General features: G+C 38.2%; 1 pseudogene; it reads right to left on the bottom strand.

Moving 5' to 3' along the window:
• Positions 1–1,142: 1,142 nt before the first annotated feature.
• On the bottom strand, positions 1,143–2,675 carry LOC149580642 (3-ketoacyl-CoA synthase 4 pseudogene; annotated as a pseudogene).
• Between the last annotated feature and the right edge of the window lie 12,904 nt (positions 2,676–15,579).

Below are 15,579 nucleotides of genomic sequence, written 5' to 3'. Positions count from 1 at the left end.
AGTTTGAATTCGACATTTGGACCTTGAATAACTGATTCACCCCCCCTCTCAGTTATTCTAAAGCATTTCTAAGAATTTCTCCATTTCATATGCCTATCTAGATCCCTCTTTTGAAACTACGATGATCAATAATGAACGACAAAAATACCACTCTTTTCCATTTCAAGGCAAACTTAAAGAAACACTTGCAATTTTGTGAAAGTTTCCATTTCACATTGTATATTTTGTATGCTCCCTGAAACCTGAAAAATTTACATTTTGTAGGGTCATTTTTAACACCCTCTGGGAAATTCGAGAAAACTTGCTAGTTCATAAGGTATCTTGTGCTCATTACCCAAAATCATGACTTCATAAGGTCTATTGGGAACATAGTCCAAAATAGCAATTAATTATGATTTTGGAGCATGTTAAACTTTCCCCCTATGATTTGGAAAAAAATTGCCATTTTGTACCACCTTTTGCATCATGCCTATGAAATCCTATTTTTTGCTACTTTGCATGCCCTTCACACACACACGCACATGCACTTCCAAAATAGCAAAAATGAAGCTTTAATGTCATTCTTTATCAAAACATTGAAGGTTACACCAATACTCTTATCTATTGAGCAGATCACCTCATGTGTGGTCACAACTGCATCTAGAATATATCTTTTTGGGACAAATCCCTTCTAGGAAGAGCCAAAAAAGTTATCTAGCAATGGTTTTATTCTATTGACCAGAATTTTTGAAAAGACTTTATACATAGTTTTGCATAAGCTAATGAGTCTAAAATAAGTAAGACTTTAAGGATCCTGAACCTTTGGTATGAGAACAATAAAGTACTATTAAGCCTCCTTAGTAATTTTACATATTCTGAAAAAGTCTTTAGTAGCCCTAGTCAGATCTATATTTATCATCTCCCAAAAAGTGTTCAAAGAAAGCTGAAGGAAAACCATCTAGTCGAGGGGCTTTGTAGACCTTCATAGAGAAAACCACCTTCTTGACTTTGTCCTCTGACAATTGACCAATAATGATCTCATTATTGTCCTCAGTTAGCACAGTTGGCAAATTCTAGATAAGCTTGTTTCTTTTTGTCACATCTTTGACTATTAGCTTGAGAAACATGCCTTAAAATGTGATATTTACAAAGAAGGGTTTGGACTAGTTGTTTTCAGTTGGGCCGAGACGAGAAAACCAGCGATCACAGAAATCATCGGTGTAATTGAGCCTGGTGTGACAGGGATACCTGTGAATGCAGTCATCCCAGCAACTGGTCTCGGAAGGCTGCGTCTCTCGCAGCACTTCCCACACAGCAGTGTTACACTTGAACCCCGACCCCAACGCAATCTGCACCACGCGCTCGCCCACCTTGAGCCGCCTTTTGGCTTGCATGTACGCCACCTCGTACCACACCCCGCTCGTCGACGTGTTGCCAAATCGGAACAGCGCCATGCGAGACGGTTCCATGTCGTAATCACTCAGCCGCAGACTTTTCCCGATTCCGTTGATAACCGACCTCCCGCCAGGGTGGATGCACCAGTGCCGGAACGCCAGCTTGAAGTTGGGGATGTACGGCGGTACGTCCATCTTGAACAACTTTATCCGGATCCAATTGGCGGCGTAGCGCAGCTGCTCATGCAACGGAAGTACTTTGGGGCCGAGCGTGGACAAGTTTTTTTGCATGGCCTTGGCAGCCACGTCGACAAGACTCGGACGCAGACAGACGCCGTAGACATCGTCGTCGTCCTCCGTTACGAAGATGCAACGGTACGCCTCGTCGTCCGCCGCCACGTTGCTGCGTACCGCATGCACAAGCCGCATTTTGGCACGACCAGCGTCTCTCGGTTTGTTGGAAAGAAGCAGGGCGGCGCCGCCGGCTCGGAAGAGGCATCTGGCGAGCATGAAGTTCTTGTCGTTGCCGGAGTAATTTGAATTGACTGTGAGATTCTCCATGGAGAGAAGGAGGGCGTAACAGTTGGGGTTTACGAGCAGTAAGTCTCTGGCCATGTGGACGGCTAAAATTCCGGCGCTGCAGCCCATGCCGGAAAGATTATACGCCTTCACGCTCTCCTTCATCTTATAGTGCCTCACTAGAAGGGACGTGTGCGACGGCGCCGCCGTGAAGGTCGACAACGCGACAATGATTATGTCGATGTCTTGCGGCTTTACATCGGTTTTCCCGAACAGCTCGTCCGCCGTCGCGATGAAGCACTCCTCCACTTCCACTCGCGCTTCTTCCATTGTCGGCGCCGCCAATTCTCCGTCGAGAAAGCAGCGCGACAGCGACGTTTCTTCCCCCAGACCGGAGCGGAGCAGTATTTTCCACTGGAATCTAGAATGTTCTGCATCGATCAGGTCCCTCAGTCCCATGTAAATGCTCGTCTCCGTATTAACCTGGTGCAACTCTTGAACATCACACTACCGAAAAACTAAAATTCAAAAAATTGACTCAACTCTTAAACATCATACACTGAAGAAAAAATAAGTTAACTTTGACTAATTAACAACCTGGAGCTCCTGTGGCGGCTTGTAGCATGTGAAGTCGACGAGATAGCATTCTCGCCGCCTTCGTAGTTTAGTGATGGCTTGAACCAGCAGCCACCCAAGCGCCGCTGCCGCCGTTATCGTCACAATTGGCTGCGCCTCCACTGACCTCCCCAGTAGCATACAAAGGGACTCGAACAAAAGCTTCATATTGGATTTTTGGCTTTCTTGTAAGACCACAAATTACAAAGCTGCCTTAAGAGCAAGTACTACTGCTTAAATGTTGCCTCTATAAATAGTAGTGTATAGTAGTGTGATAGATTGGTGGAATTTATGTTGCAATAAAAAGTTTAGTTGAGTCTACCAACAAATGCCCTTAAATGAAATATAATGACGTTTATCTACACATTATTTTTTTAAATTATAAAGTGAAATTTATGGAAACAAATGCAGTTATATAATTAATTATTTGGTTGGATCATTAAATATTTTTAAGTTTATTACTCCTTGCCTTATAAGGCAGGGAACTAATGTTTTTGTTTACTCCCTCTATTTTTTTTTTTAAAAGCAATCATATCTTAAAGTTTTTCTTAAAGTTTTGGTCAGTATATTTATAAATTCATTTATAACAACATAAATCATTTTTTCTGATTGGTCAGATACTATTTTCCTGGCCATAAATCTTATTTTTTAAATTGGAAAATGTTAAAAAAAAAGCAATTGTCAATAACTAGAAAGATGAGCAGATTTTGAAATGTGGAAGATCCAATAGTCTCACTGGACCCAATATACCTTCCATAAATGCCAGGGCTTGATTTGATTCCTTCGAATTTTTTATACACCATTACGCTTTGCACAATCGAGAAAGACTGTTTTGTAGAAGACAGATTGTTGGGTGTTTTTCATTAGGAAAATTTAGCTACTTCAGATCCTCTTTGGACTGGTAGAAACTTTATTGATGGCAAGCATCAAGTCATGGGAATTCTTCCACAGACTCCAACTTCCTCTTTGCACTATCAATTGTTTTGTAACAATATTGATCACCATTGTAGATCAAAATCGAACATTGCATTCAGATATTACAAGAAGGATTCAAGAAAGGAAGCCCAATTGTGTCTGGGACCTGCAGTGAAACAACAATCACTAAAGAGATGTTTTGTTTTTATGTGGAGGGCATATAAAAATAGCACGGACAAATCAAGGTGTGAAGCAAATGATGGGTTGGTAAAGGAGTCATGTGCACTTAGACATAAACTTGCTAAACGCAACATAACTAAACTTGATCAGTAGTTCCTGGGTCTACATTCCCTTGTTCTTCACAATCCCAAGGTGACATTTTTATACTTCTTTCATGGGTTTTCGTTTTCTATTACAGTTTGTTTCATCATGTTGGTAAGTGACCAGTTTCATTTGTTTATTGATGGTAGTGTTTCATTCATATCTTTAGTTGCAAAAAGTTGATAAAACTTCCACACTCACAAATGCGGTATCCAAGCTGAACTGGCAAAAGCTTCGGATAAAAGAATAGTAGGGGTGAGCCATTTGATTCCTTATCATGTAGCATTTTTTAGCAGGAGAAGGGAGCTTGGCCAATTCAAGTTGCTTCACTTCACCGCTAGGGCCATAAAATAGTGGGCCATAGAATAGTGGGGATTTCAAATGCTCCTCGGCTTGGCTTAGTTTGTAGTTTCATTGTGATTTGACTGACTGACCACAAAGTTCTAAAACCCACCGCCTTTGGCTAATTTCAATGTTTCTCCTCTAAATTTGAACATTTTTTTTCCTTTATGCATTACTACCACTTACAACATGTTCGCCCTCAAAAAGGTATGTTTAGCCCCCACTAAATGCAATAAATGTCTTTACAATCGTTATTGGTCATTGCAATAGAGATAGACACATACCTGGCAAATTAAGATCCACCCATCTTATTGTCCTTAGGTTTAAGGGTAATGCCAATAATGTGTGTAAATTCAGCTCACTACTTTTATCACTCTATATTAATGTCCTTCTTCTCTAGTTTTCTTTATCGCTCTATATCAATGTCCTTCTCCTCTAGTTTTCTTAATATTTTTCTCGTATAGGCTGAATTAATTACTTTTTTGAATTTTTTTTGAAATTTAATAAATAAATTGATTATAAAATTGTCAATTACAATTAATTTTTTACAAACAAACTATAACCCTACTATTAACCCAAAAGGCAAGGACTCCAGCTCACAAATAGCTCTTGTTTAAATTTAGAATTATGAAAGAACACCAAAAAAAATGAAAAATATCTTGAATTAGATAAAATACTATAGAGCAATATGAATTTTTCATATATAAAATAAATAAACTTTGATGCATGTATTTCTATTCTATGAAAAAGGGTCACATGACATATGCTTCTACAACTTGAGCTAGAGATGTTCTTATGAATATAATTTGGGCAAATTAAATTCCTATAAAGGCTTTGTAGGTTTGGTTACAATTTATCCTTAAGATTGGAGATGTAGGGAACATTGAGTGTCGAGTCACTCAAGTGCCAAGCAGACAATATGTGTTGAGTGATTTAGGAGTTGAGCAAGCAATGCATGCCAAGTCATTCAGATGCCGAGAGACACAGTTTTGACATAGTTGTTTGTATTGGCACAAACTACTATGTAAATCATTTTTGGGCCAACTTAAGGATTGAATTATGATATTTTGTTGATAAGGATGAACCTTAATTGGGAATCCCTATGTATTACATGCACCCAATCAGGTAAAGGGAAGGTTTAAGTGGCAATATGGATGAATCACAACTATTGATTCATACCTAACCCTAAGTCACCAAGGTCTTCTTAAGGAAGACAAACCCTAAACTTCTTATGATGAGTGGGAAAACCAATGAATGATCAAGGAGAGTTTTGCATGTGCAAACTAGGACATTCATGGTAATAAAGGTATTGTGATCTGAATTGTATTGCAAAATCAGTTAAAGGAGAACAAAGGAAGGAAACAATGAATAATAGAGAGACATATGATCAAGAAGGATCAAGTATACAACATTATAGAAGTGATCTGACATCAAGCAACATAGTGGCGTAGGATCATTGCTAAGATATTTTAACAAGTGAATCAGTTAAATCTCTTAATAGAGGAGTCTTAACAGGTTGTATTGAAATCCTCTACTAAGGTGCTTACATAATTATGAGTTGAAGTCCTTTAATCAGACACATTTCTAATAGGGTGTTGAAAATCTTTTAACAAGGTAAGACCTAATAGTCTTTGTAAGCTTTTTAACAAGGTAGACCTTTCATAGGGTAGATCATGTTTCATGATCAAACATTGTAACCTTCATTGGATACACTTTATTACTACTGTAGTGAAGATTTGTGGGTGTCATCCCCACCCTATTTTTACCTTCTCATTGGAGGGTTTTTGGGTAATCATATCTTGTGTCATATATGTTTGAATGCTTATTTATTTAAATACTTTAGATGCATATGCTTTACATGGTATTTCAGTTTACTTATTGAATATGTGAGATGGATGTGTGGTGAATATTTTTATGGGTTAAATTTTAAAGCACTAATTCAAACCCAACCCCCCTCTCCCCTCCCTCTCAAATTTTACCTTTCCTACTTGTAATTCCAACAATTGGTATCAGAGCCTTGTTCTCTAAAAGTGAAGCTTTGCAACTTTGAGGAAAGATCTTGAAAATGGAAGTCTACAAGTTGAAAAAATTTATTGAGAACTAGGAGATTGAAATACAACTCATTTTACATCAGTTAAATGAAGCAAGAGAAGATCTAAAGAAATCATTGAGAAGAAGGAAAGAAATTGCTATTGAGAAAAATGACACACAATACCAAGAGATGGACACTACTAAGCTATTTGCAAATGGAAACTCCAACGAATTTGATGCAAAAGTTACGAATCTAATGGATCCAAGCTAAAGAGATCATAAATCTTAAGACAGAACAAGAATCACGAGCCATATTACTATGTGAGGTGATTGAATAGAAAAAGAAAGCAATGGAAGACAAAGCCATGATTGAAGATGACAAAAAAGTTTTGACAAGAAAACTAGAAGAGAGATCATCACAGGTAACTAGGATTGCTAACATGCAATTGAAAAATTTGGGTCAAATGATGATTGCAAATCATGAACTGAATGCAAAGGATATTGAGATCATAACACTGAAGTTGTTGAATGAACAATTAAGCAATGATCTGAAAAGGGAAAAGGAGTTTGCTAAAAGTTTCAATAAACCTAATGAAGTTGTTAAGTACTTTGAACAATTGATGAGATCCCCTAGATCTAACAATGATACATCTGGACTAGGATACAAAAGTACTAAAGAAGGAGAATCATCCAAAAGTGTTGAAGAAAGAAGTAACAAAGGTAAGAACTCAAAACCTACTTGTCATAATTGTGGTAAGAAAAGACATAGTGCTAATGTGTGCAGGAGCAAGAGTGTAAATCAGAATTTTAAGCATAAGAACATGGGTCACTACCATAAGTGCAACAAACAAGGTCATCAGGCACATGAATGCATAATCAAGACCATGCATGCTTTAAGATTTTAAGGATATTTTTATAATTTTTTAGAAGTATGGACATAGAGCTTTTGATTGCAGATCCAAATCCAAGTGGTCATCAAACGAGTAAATAAAGGTAAAGAACAATGGCAACTCTTATAATTGGTGTTGTGATGTGGAGCCTAATTAGAATCTAAGGTTTATTCAACAAGGTTCTCTCCCCATATTATTTCTATGAGGGTTTTGGGGCAATGCCCCCAAGATGGGGTCAAGGTGCAATTACCCAAAGCCAAAAATGCTCTTATATTGTAAAAGGCATTGACTACTATTTATTCTATTATTCTAGCCCTAATTTTGTAAGTGACAAAAGCTTGTATAAAAAGGCTTAGGGTTAGGGATTTCAAAATGTAATGGTGATATTGTAGCTGTTTGCAGCGGTATTGAGTTGTAAATGATTATGGATTGTAATTAGGTTGTAATCACGAGATAATAATAATATTGAACTTGCTATTAGTGGATGTAGCCTAGTGATTAGGTGAACCACATTAAATCTTGGTGTCTTGTGTTCTCTTTTATGTGATATACTATTTTTTGGTATTGGTTATATTTGCATGTAATTGTTATTTCTATCTGAGGTTAATCCTAACAATTTCTATTAGAGCCAGACGGTTGTCAATTTTTTTAGCCAGACCATCACCATTTTTAAAAAATAATTTGTTTAGCAATCCTTTGTAAGAAGGTCTCATGGTTGAGTGGGAGTCTCACAGTTGAGTGGGAGCGATGGTAGACAAGGGTAAGCTGAGGGTTGACAAGTTTAATGGGCAAAACTTTTAGTTATGGAAGATAAAAATGGAGGACTATCTTTATCAAAAGGATTTATGGAAGCCTTTGTAAAGAAAAACCAAGAATCAGGGATCTATGTCAAATGACGAATGAGATCTTTTGGATAGAAAGGCATGTGGAAGAATTCGATTTGTTAGTGTAGTTTTTTATTTTTCCTATTTTGCTAAGTTTTTTCTACACTTTTAATAATCTCAATTAGGTTAATAAAGCATGTCTTATTAGGTGAATGGTTGTGAGATGTCACCTTCCTACATGTGAGCATCCATTAGCTATCTTGGGAAGATACTTTGCTATCTTTAGTCCGATAGATGGTTGCTCCTCATTGGTTGGTGTTGCCACCTCCTCCCTCTTCCTAGCCTATATAAGCATGCTACCTAGCTTGTATTTGCATCTCTCATTTTTGCTTCCTCATAATGCTATTTTGCTTATAGCATTTGCATTACTCTCTTGGAGACTAACTCTATGATGCTATTTTGATTTTGTATCATTTGCATTCATAGTTTAGATATTTATTTTTTGCACTAGTTTTCTGGGTTGTTAATCTTTTCAAATTCTAACATGGTATCAGAGCTTTTCTATGTGCAAGAATAGATTTTAGTTTCCTTATTTGAGAGATTTGGGGGGGGCTAATAAACTTTATTGTAGTTTTTTGAAAAATGAAGTATGCTCTTCTCTTGCATCTTTGGATGATCCTGACAATCAGAAAAGTTTTGACAAAATTGGTTTTTCTCTAGGGTTTCAATCTCAAATCTGACAACCAACTTGCATATTTGGAGGTTTCAATCAGTATTGCAGGTTCCAGCATGCCATTGATGGACTTAAGAATTTGATCCAACATTTGCATGTCATATTTTGGTTACTGGGGTCATTTCTTGATTTTTGGAGCCATTTTTTACTGTTAAATGCCTTTGATTTACACTACAACAACATCTTTTGTACATCAGCAAGGAAAACACTTTCTGGGTTTTGTTTGCAGCGCCAAAAAACCATCTGGGTATTTTTAAAATTTTGCATGCAATCTATATATTTTGCAGGATCTAGCACGAAAAGCTACAACAATACCCCTCTTCGTTGGCAGTCACAGATTTGAACACAGTTTCCAAATGTCTCGTTCTTGCTCATACGGTCTCCGATTTTGATGATTCTTGTTATGAACTTGGCTATTTTTTTGTGCTCTATCCACTAGTGGAGTTGTTTTTTGATTTTCATGCATGAATTCTTCAGAAATTGCAGATACTCAGTCGTGACTATGCACAGTTCTCATTTTGAAAACTTCGGAGGATCATAAATTTCTCATACGACCTCATATCGAGGTGATTCTTTTTTTGAAAGTGCATGATTTCTCATTTTGAAAACTTCGGAGGATCATAAATTTCTCATACGACCTCATATCGAGGTGATTCTTTTTTTGAAAGTGCATGATTTTTTGAGTAGATCGCAGTGGTGCTATTTGTTTCCTTGATTATTGTGCCCAAGTTTCACTTTTAGCATATGCTCTTCATGAGGGTTTGTAATGCTTTGAAATCAAGACCACTAAGTATTTCTTTCTAGTGGTAGTTGTAAACGCACTAAAATAAAGTGTCAAATCATATTTCTTTGGAGGGGGGTTCTTTGATTGAGTAAAAAGGGGGAGGGCATTATCGTGGCTGTGTTCTCTTCTTTTTAGCATTTCTTTGCATTTCTTCATCATGGATCAAACAAAAATGCCCATCCTAACTCCATACAATTACTTTGAGTGGAAATCACGCATGATAATTCACTTAAGGAAAGTTGGATTAAATAGGATAACTATGGGACTTAAAACTGAACCTGCTAAAGATGAAGACAAGCCTAAGTGGTTTAACAAATGTGATGAGGCATATGGAACATTGTGTTTGTCTATTTCTCCTGACTTGCTATTTCACATTGAGTCTTTGGATACACCAAATGAAGTATGGACAAAGCTAGAAACACTATTTGGCACACAAGATTTAATGAGGGGTCATATGTTGGAAAATGAATTAATTAGTTTGAGTCCAGGCAATTTCAACACAATCCAAGATTTCTTCACCAAATTGAAATCACTAAGGCTGTAGTTAAAACAATGTGGAATTGAAAAGAAAGATGAACAGCTAATTCTCAGTATTCTCTCTAAGCTAAGTTCAGAATATTCTGTGTTTGTCTCTACCTTCTATGCTACTAAGGGTGCACTTGGTACTCAATTCACCATGCCATCTCTAGATGATTTTGCTGTCAATCTCACTCGAGAACAGGACAAGCTAATCCAGATGGGCATTCTTAAGTCCTCTAAGTCACATGCCTTAGCAACCAACCAAGGCACAAAAGAACAAAAAGGACAAAGTAGCAACAACAATAATAAGGATGAGAAACAAAATAATAGTGAGGAAAAGAAGGATCAAATACCAATTGCTTCAAAAGAAACTATTGATACCTCATCCTCTGAGGGCAATAAGCCTAAGAAAGAAAAGGTTAAATATGCCTATTGTAAAAGATCCGGTCATGATGAACATAAATGTTTGAAGAAAAAAATTGGTCACTTGACATACATTCTTGAGAAGAATAATATTAGTGTTCCTGAATCTATCAAACAAAGCTTTAATGAAGAGTCTAACAAGGCAAAAGAAAACAACAAAGGGAAACGAAAGGGCAAGGCTCTTGTTGCAGTTGCTTCCTCACCATCCACTTGGGTTCTTGATTCGGGTGCTTCACACCACATGGCTTCATCTAAGGAAGAACTTGCATCCTTGGAGCCATGTACTATGCCTTCTATTTTGATGGGTGATGACACTCCTATTAAGGTGTGTGGGAGAGGATCTGTTGATGTGGGGGATGGAACATTCCATGATGTTCTTTGTGTACCCTCATTACCAACTAATCTCCTATCAATATACCAAATCACTCACACAGGTTTAGGCAAGTGGGTTGAGTTCACTCCTGATTCAGTAGAGATATGTGAGTTGCATATTGATTCTGTAGTTGCAGTTGGGAGAGCAGATCATCAGTCATGGCTCTATCTGTTTTCTCACTTTATTCCTGATCCTCCTCCATTTGTTTTTCTCACTCACTCTAATGATGTGAGTAAATTATGGCATGAGCGGTTTGGCCATCTTAACTTCTGCTATTTGCATCAACTCAACTAGTAGAGCATGGTCACAGGGTTGCCTTTGGTTCAATTCTCAGGAGCTGTTTGCCAAGGTTGCATTCTTGGTAAGCATCCTAAGGAAAAGTTTGACAAAAGTAAGGCATGGAGAGCTTCACAGATACTAGAGTTAGTTCACAGTGATTTGGTTGGTCCATTTCAACATCCTTCTTTCAGCAAGGCCCGATATGTCCTCACATTCATTGATGACTTTTCTCGATATACATGGGTGTACTTTCTCAAACAGAAGTCAGAGGTATTTGATCATTTTCAAGACTTCAAAAATTTTGTAGAAAAGCAATCTGGGAAAGCCATCAAGGTTTTGCGCACAGACAATGGTGGTGAGTATGTCAACCATCGGTTTGAAAGATTTTGCACTTCAGAGGGGATTGATTTACAACATTCAGTTCCATACAATCCTCAGCAAAATGGTGTTGCAGAATGAAAGAATAGATCCTTGAAGGAAATGGAAAATTGTATGATTCACTCTAGATCTCTTGCACCACAGTATTGGGCAGAAGCCATTATCTATGCTTGTTATATCCAGAATCATGTTCCTCACCAAGCCTTGAAGGGAGTTACCCTTTTTGAAGCTTGGAGTGGTCGGAAACCATCAGTTAAGCACTTTCAAGTTTTTGGCTCCCTTGCATGGGCCCACATTCCTACAAAGAAACGTAAGGCCTTGGATCCACAAAGAAGACTTTGCATATTTGTAAGTTATCCTGATGGTGTGAAGGGTTATCGATTGCTCCACCCTACTACACATGCGTTATTCATTGAGAGGATTTTTTAGTTTGAGGAGGGATCTTCAAGCTCACTTTCTATCACTTCTCCAACTCCTACCTTGACATTAGAGTCACTTGGAATACATGATAGATCTTCTAATGAGTCAGATTCACCTGAATAGTCTTCTACCTCTACTTCTGATGCAGAAAGTGATTCAAAGAACTCACCTCCTTCCTCTCCTAGTCATCATTCAGAGGTTAATGATTCTCCTCCAAATTCTCCATCTTCTTGTCTGCTTTGGGCTAGACAGACCTTGCAGTCTGCAGGTGATTGGGTTGGGGATCCATCAGACACCAGGCGAACTCGTTCACAATTCCAGGATGCTCGACATGTCTTCATTGCTACTACCTCAAATCCACAGTCCTTTCATGAGGCTTCCGGTATTTTTGAGTGGGATACAACTATGCAGGAAGAGTATAGTTCCTTGATGAGGAACCACACTTGGGATCTTTTCCCTCTTCCTAAAGGAAGAAAACTTGTTCGATGTAAGTGGATCTATTGGAAAAAATTTGCAGCAGATGGGTTAGTTGACAAACACAAGGCTGGCTTGGTCGCCAAAGGATTCTTCCAGGTTCCTAGGATTGACTACTCTAAGACTTTTGCGCCAGTTGCCCGAATGGATTCCATTCGAATTGTTCTTGCCATTGCTGCAGCTAATCATTGGGAAGTACATTAGATGGATGTGAAGAGTGCTTTTCTTCATGGTGACCTTCATGAGGAGATCTACATGGAGCAGCCACAGGGCCTCCTTCAGGATTCTTCACTTGTGTGTCATCTTTGAAAGTCTCTCTATGGCCTCAAATAGGCTCCTCGGGCCTAGTATGCCAAGATGGACTCCTTCCTTCTATCAGTTGGGTTCACTCAGTGCCATTCTGATCCTAATGTCTAAATTTTGCAACAGGGTGATTCACTTCTATTTTTGGTTTTGTATGTTAATGACTTGCTGATCACAGGAAGTTCTTCACCCACCATTAAGGCTATCAAAGTGGCCCTTCAGGACAGTTTTTTGATGACTAACTTGGGCTTGTTGCATTACTTTCTCAGGATTGAGATCCTTCAGTCTCCTTCTAGGATCACCATCACACAATCCAAGTATGCTCTAGATTTACTCTTAAGGTTTCATATGGCTGACTGTAAGCCTGCTCTGATTTCCTTCCTTTTTGGAGTCAAACTTGAGGCTCAATGTTCTTCTCCACTTGTTGATGGCACTTTGTACCGCCAACTTGTTGGGAGTCTCATTTATCTAACTCATACGAGACCTGACATCTCCTATGCTGTAGGCATGGTCTCTCGATTCATGTAGGAGCCCCATGAGTTACACTGGAAAGCAGCCAAGTGGATCCTTCACTACATTCAGGGTTCTCATAGTTGTGGGATTCACTATGCAGTAGGTATTGAGCTTGATTTGGTGGGCTACATAGATTCAGATTGGGCAGGTGATTCTGAGGATCGCAAGTCTACTTCAGGGTATAGCTTCTCACTTGGGTTAGGTCCTGTTTGTTGGTCAAGAAAAAAGCAGTCTACTATTGCTCTGTCTTCTACTGAGGCTGAGTATCGAGGGGCTGTAAATGCCACCACTGAGGCCATTTGGCTTCAACATCTTCTCACTGAGTTTGGTATCCAGATCAGACAGCCATTAGTCATATTTTGTGACAACCAGAGTGCCATTCAGATCTCACGAAATCCAGTTCATCATCAGTGGACCAAACACATAGAGGTCCACATGCACTACATCCGGGAGCTCATCCATGGTCATGTCATTGAACTTCGCTATTGTCCAACTTTCGAGCAAGTTGATGATATCTTCACCAAACCCTTCACTGAGAGAAAGTTCCTTCATTTGCGAGCTTTGCTGGGGGTGCAGGATGCTTCATCTTTTGGGGGGGGCCTCTTCCTCTCACTCAGTGTCTTGACTTTTTTTGTGTGTGTGGGGGGGGGGGGGGGGGGTCTCTTTTCTCTCTCTTTTGGGAAATCTTATGTACATGGGTACCTCATCAGGCTTGACTTGCTGAAACCCATTTCTACATCCACCTAAGCTTCGCTTATGGGGGGGTGTTAGTGTAGTTTTTTATTTTTCCTATTTTGCTAGGTTTTTCCTACACTTTTAATAATCTTGATTAGGTTAATAAAGCATGTCTTATTAGGTGAATGGTTGTGAGGTGTCATCTTCCTACATGTGAGCATCCATTAGCTATCTTAGGAAGATACTTTGCTATCTTTAGTCCGATAGATAGTTGCTCCTCATTGGTTGGTGTTGCCACCTCCTCCCTCTTCCTAGCCTATATAAGCATGCTACCTGGCTTGTATTTACATCTCTTGTTTTTGCATCCTCATAATGCTATTTTGCTTCTAGCATTTGCATTACTCTCTTGGAGACTAACTCTATGATGCTATTTTGATTTTGTATCATTTGCATTCATAGTTTAGATATTTATTCTTTGCACTAGTTTTCTGGGTTGTTAATCTTTTTAGATTTTAACACGATTATGCTTGGCACCATTAGTGGCATTTAATATTACACAACCAAAGATGATAGAAGAGTTGATGCAAACCATAAAGAAATTGCATGAAAAGCCCTTTTCTTCAAACAAGGTATTTCTTATGAAGCATTTATTTAATATGAAAATGATAGAAGGTGGATTTATTGTAGATCATTTAAATGAGTTTAATACTATTACTAGTCAATTATCTTTTATGGGTATCAATTTTGATGAATAAGTTAGGGCTCTCTTGATTTTGTGTTCTTTGCTTGAAAGCTAGAATGGCTTCATAATGGCTATGAATAATTCTATTCCTGGATCTAGTACCCTAAAATATGATGATGTGATTAGTGTTTTTTTGAGCGAGAAAAATCATAGGAAATCCTTAGGTGGATCTACATCAGGAAGTGCTTTGAACGTACAAAGCTGGGGTAGAAAAACTAAAAGAGGAAATAATTTTAAAAATCATGGGAAATCAAGAGGAAAGTCAAAAGGGAGGAGGTCTCAATCAAGAGGACCAAACGACTGCTAGTACTGTGGGAAACCAGGGCATAAAAAGAAAGATTGCTAGACTTGAAAGAAAAATGGAGAGAAGCAAGATGGAGACAAGGAGGCAAATGTGGTAAGTAACAAATCCGAAGAGGATGTGTTGCTTCTTTCTTTAGAAAGTTTTGATAATTCTTGGGTTTAAGATTCTGGTGCTTCATTTCATGCTACACCTCATAGTGGTTATTTCATTGACTATGTCCAAGGGGATTTTGGGCTTGTTTATTTGGGGGATAATGAACCCTATCAAATTGTTTGAAAGGGAAAAGTTAATTTTAAGTTGTAGAATGGGAATGATTGACTACTACATGAGGTAAGACATGTTCCAAGGCTGAGTAAGAATTTAATTTAGTAGGGCAACTCAGTGATGAGGGTTGTGTGGTTACTTTTAATATAAAAATTGAAAGATTTCAAAAGGTTCCCTTGTAGTAGTAAAAGGTGTGAAAGTAGGCACCTTATATCTTTGTATAGGTCATACTATTTCTTCTACTTTAATTGTTTCAGAGAAAAATGAATGTTCAGGAATAGTTGCTATAGTTGAGCAGGGAGAACAAATAGCTACTATAGATTCTAATACAATGTTGTGGTACAATAGACTTGGGCACATGACCGAGAAAGGTATGAAAGTACTTAATTCAAAGAAAGTTTTACCAAGTCTGAAATGTGTTTATATAAATTTTTGTGAAAGTTATGGATATGGAAAACAAAAGAGAGTGAGTTTTGTGAAGACTAGGAAGGAAAATAAAGGTGAAAAATTAAAGCTTGTTCATACAGATGTATGGGGACCAGGTCATGCATCTTTTCTTGGTGGA

Source organism: Cupressus sempervirens, chromosome 1, assembly GCF_028749045.1.
Source record: "Cupressus sempervirens isolate cs-2001-9-10 chromosome 1, ASM2874904v1, whole genome shotgun sequence".
Classification (NCBI taxonomy): Eukaryota; Viridiplantae; Streptophyta; class Pinopsida; order Cupressales; family Cupressaceae; genus Cupressus; species Cupressus sempervirens.
Note: the sequence above shows the minus strand (reverse complement) of the source record. Positions and strands in the feature narration are given on the sequence as shown.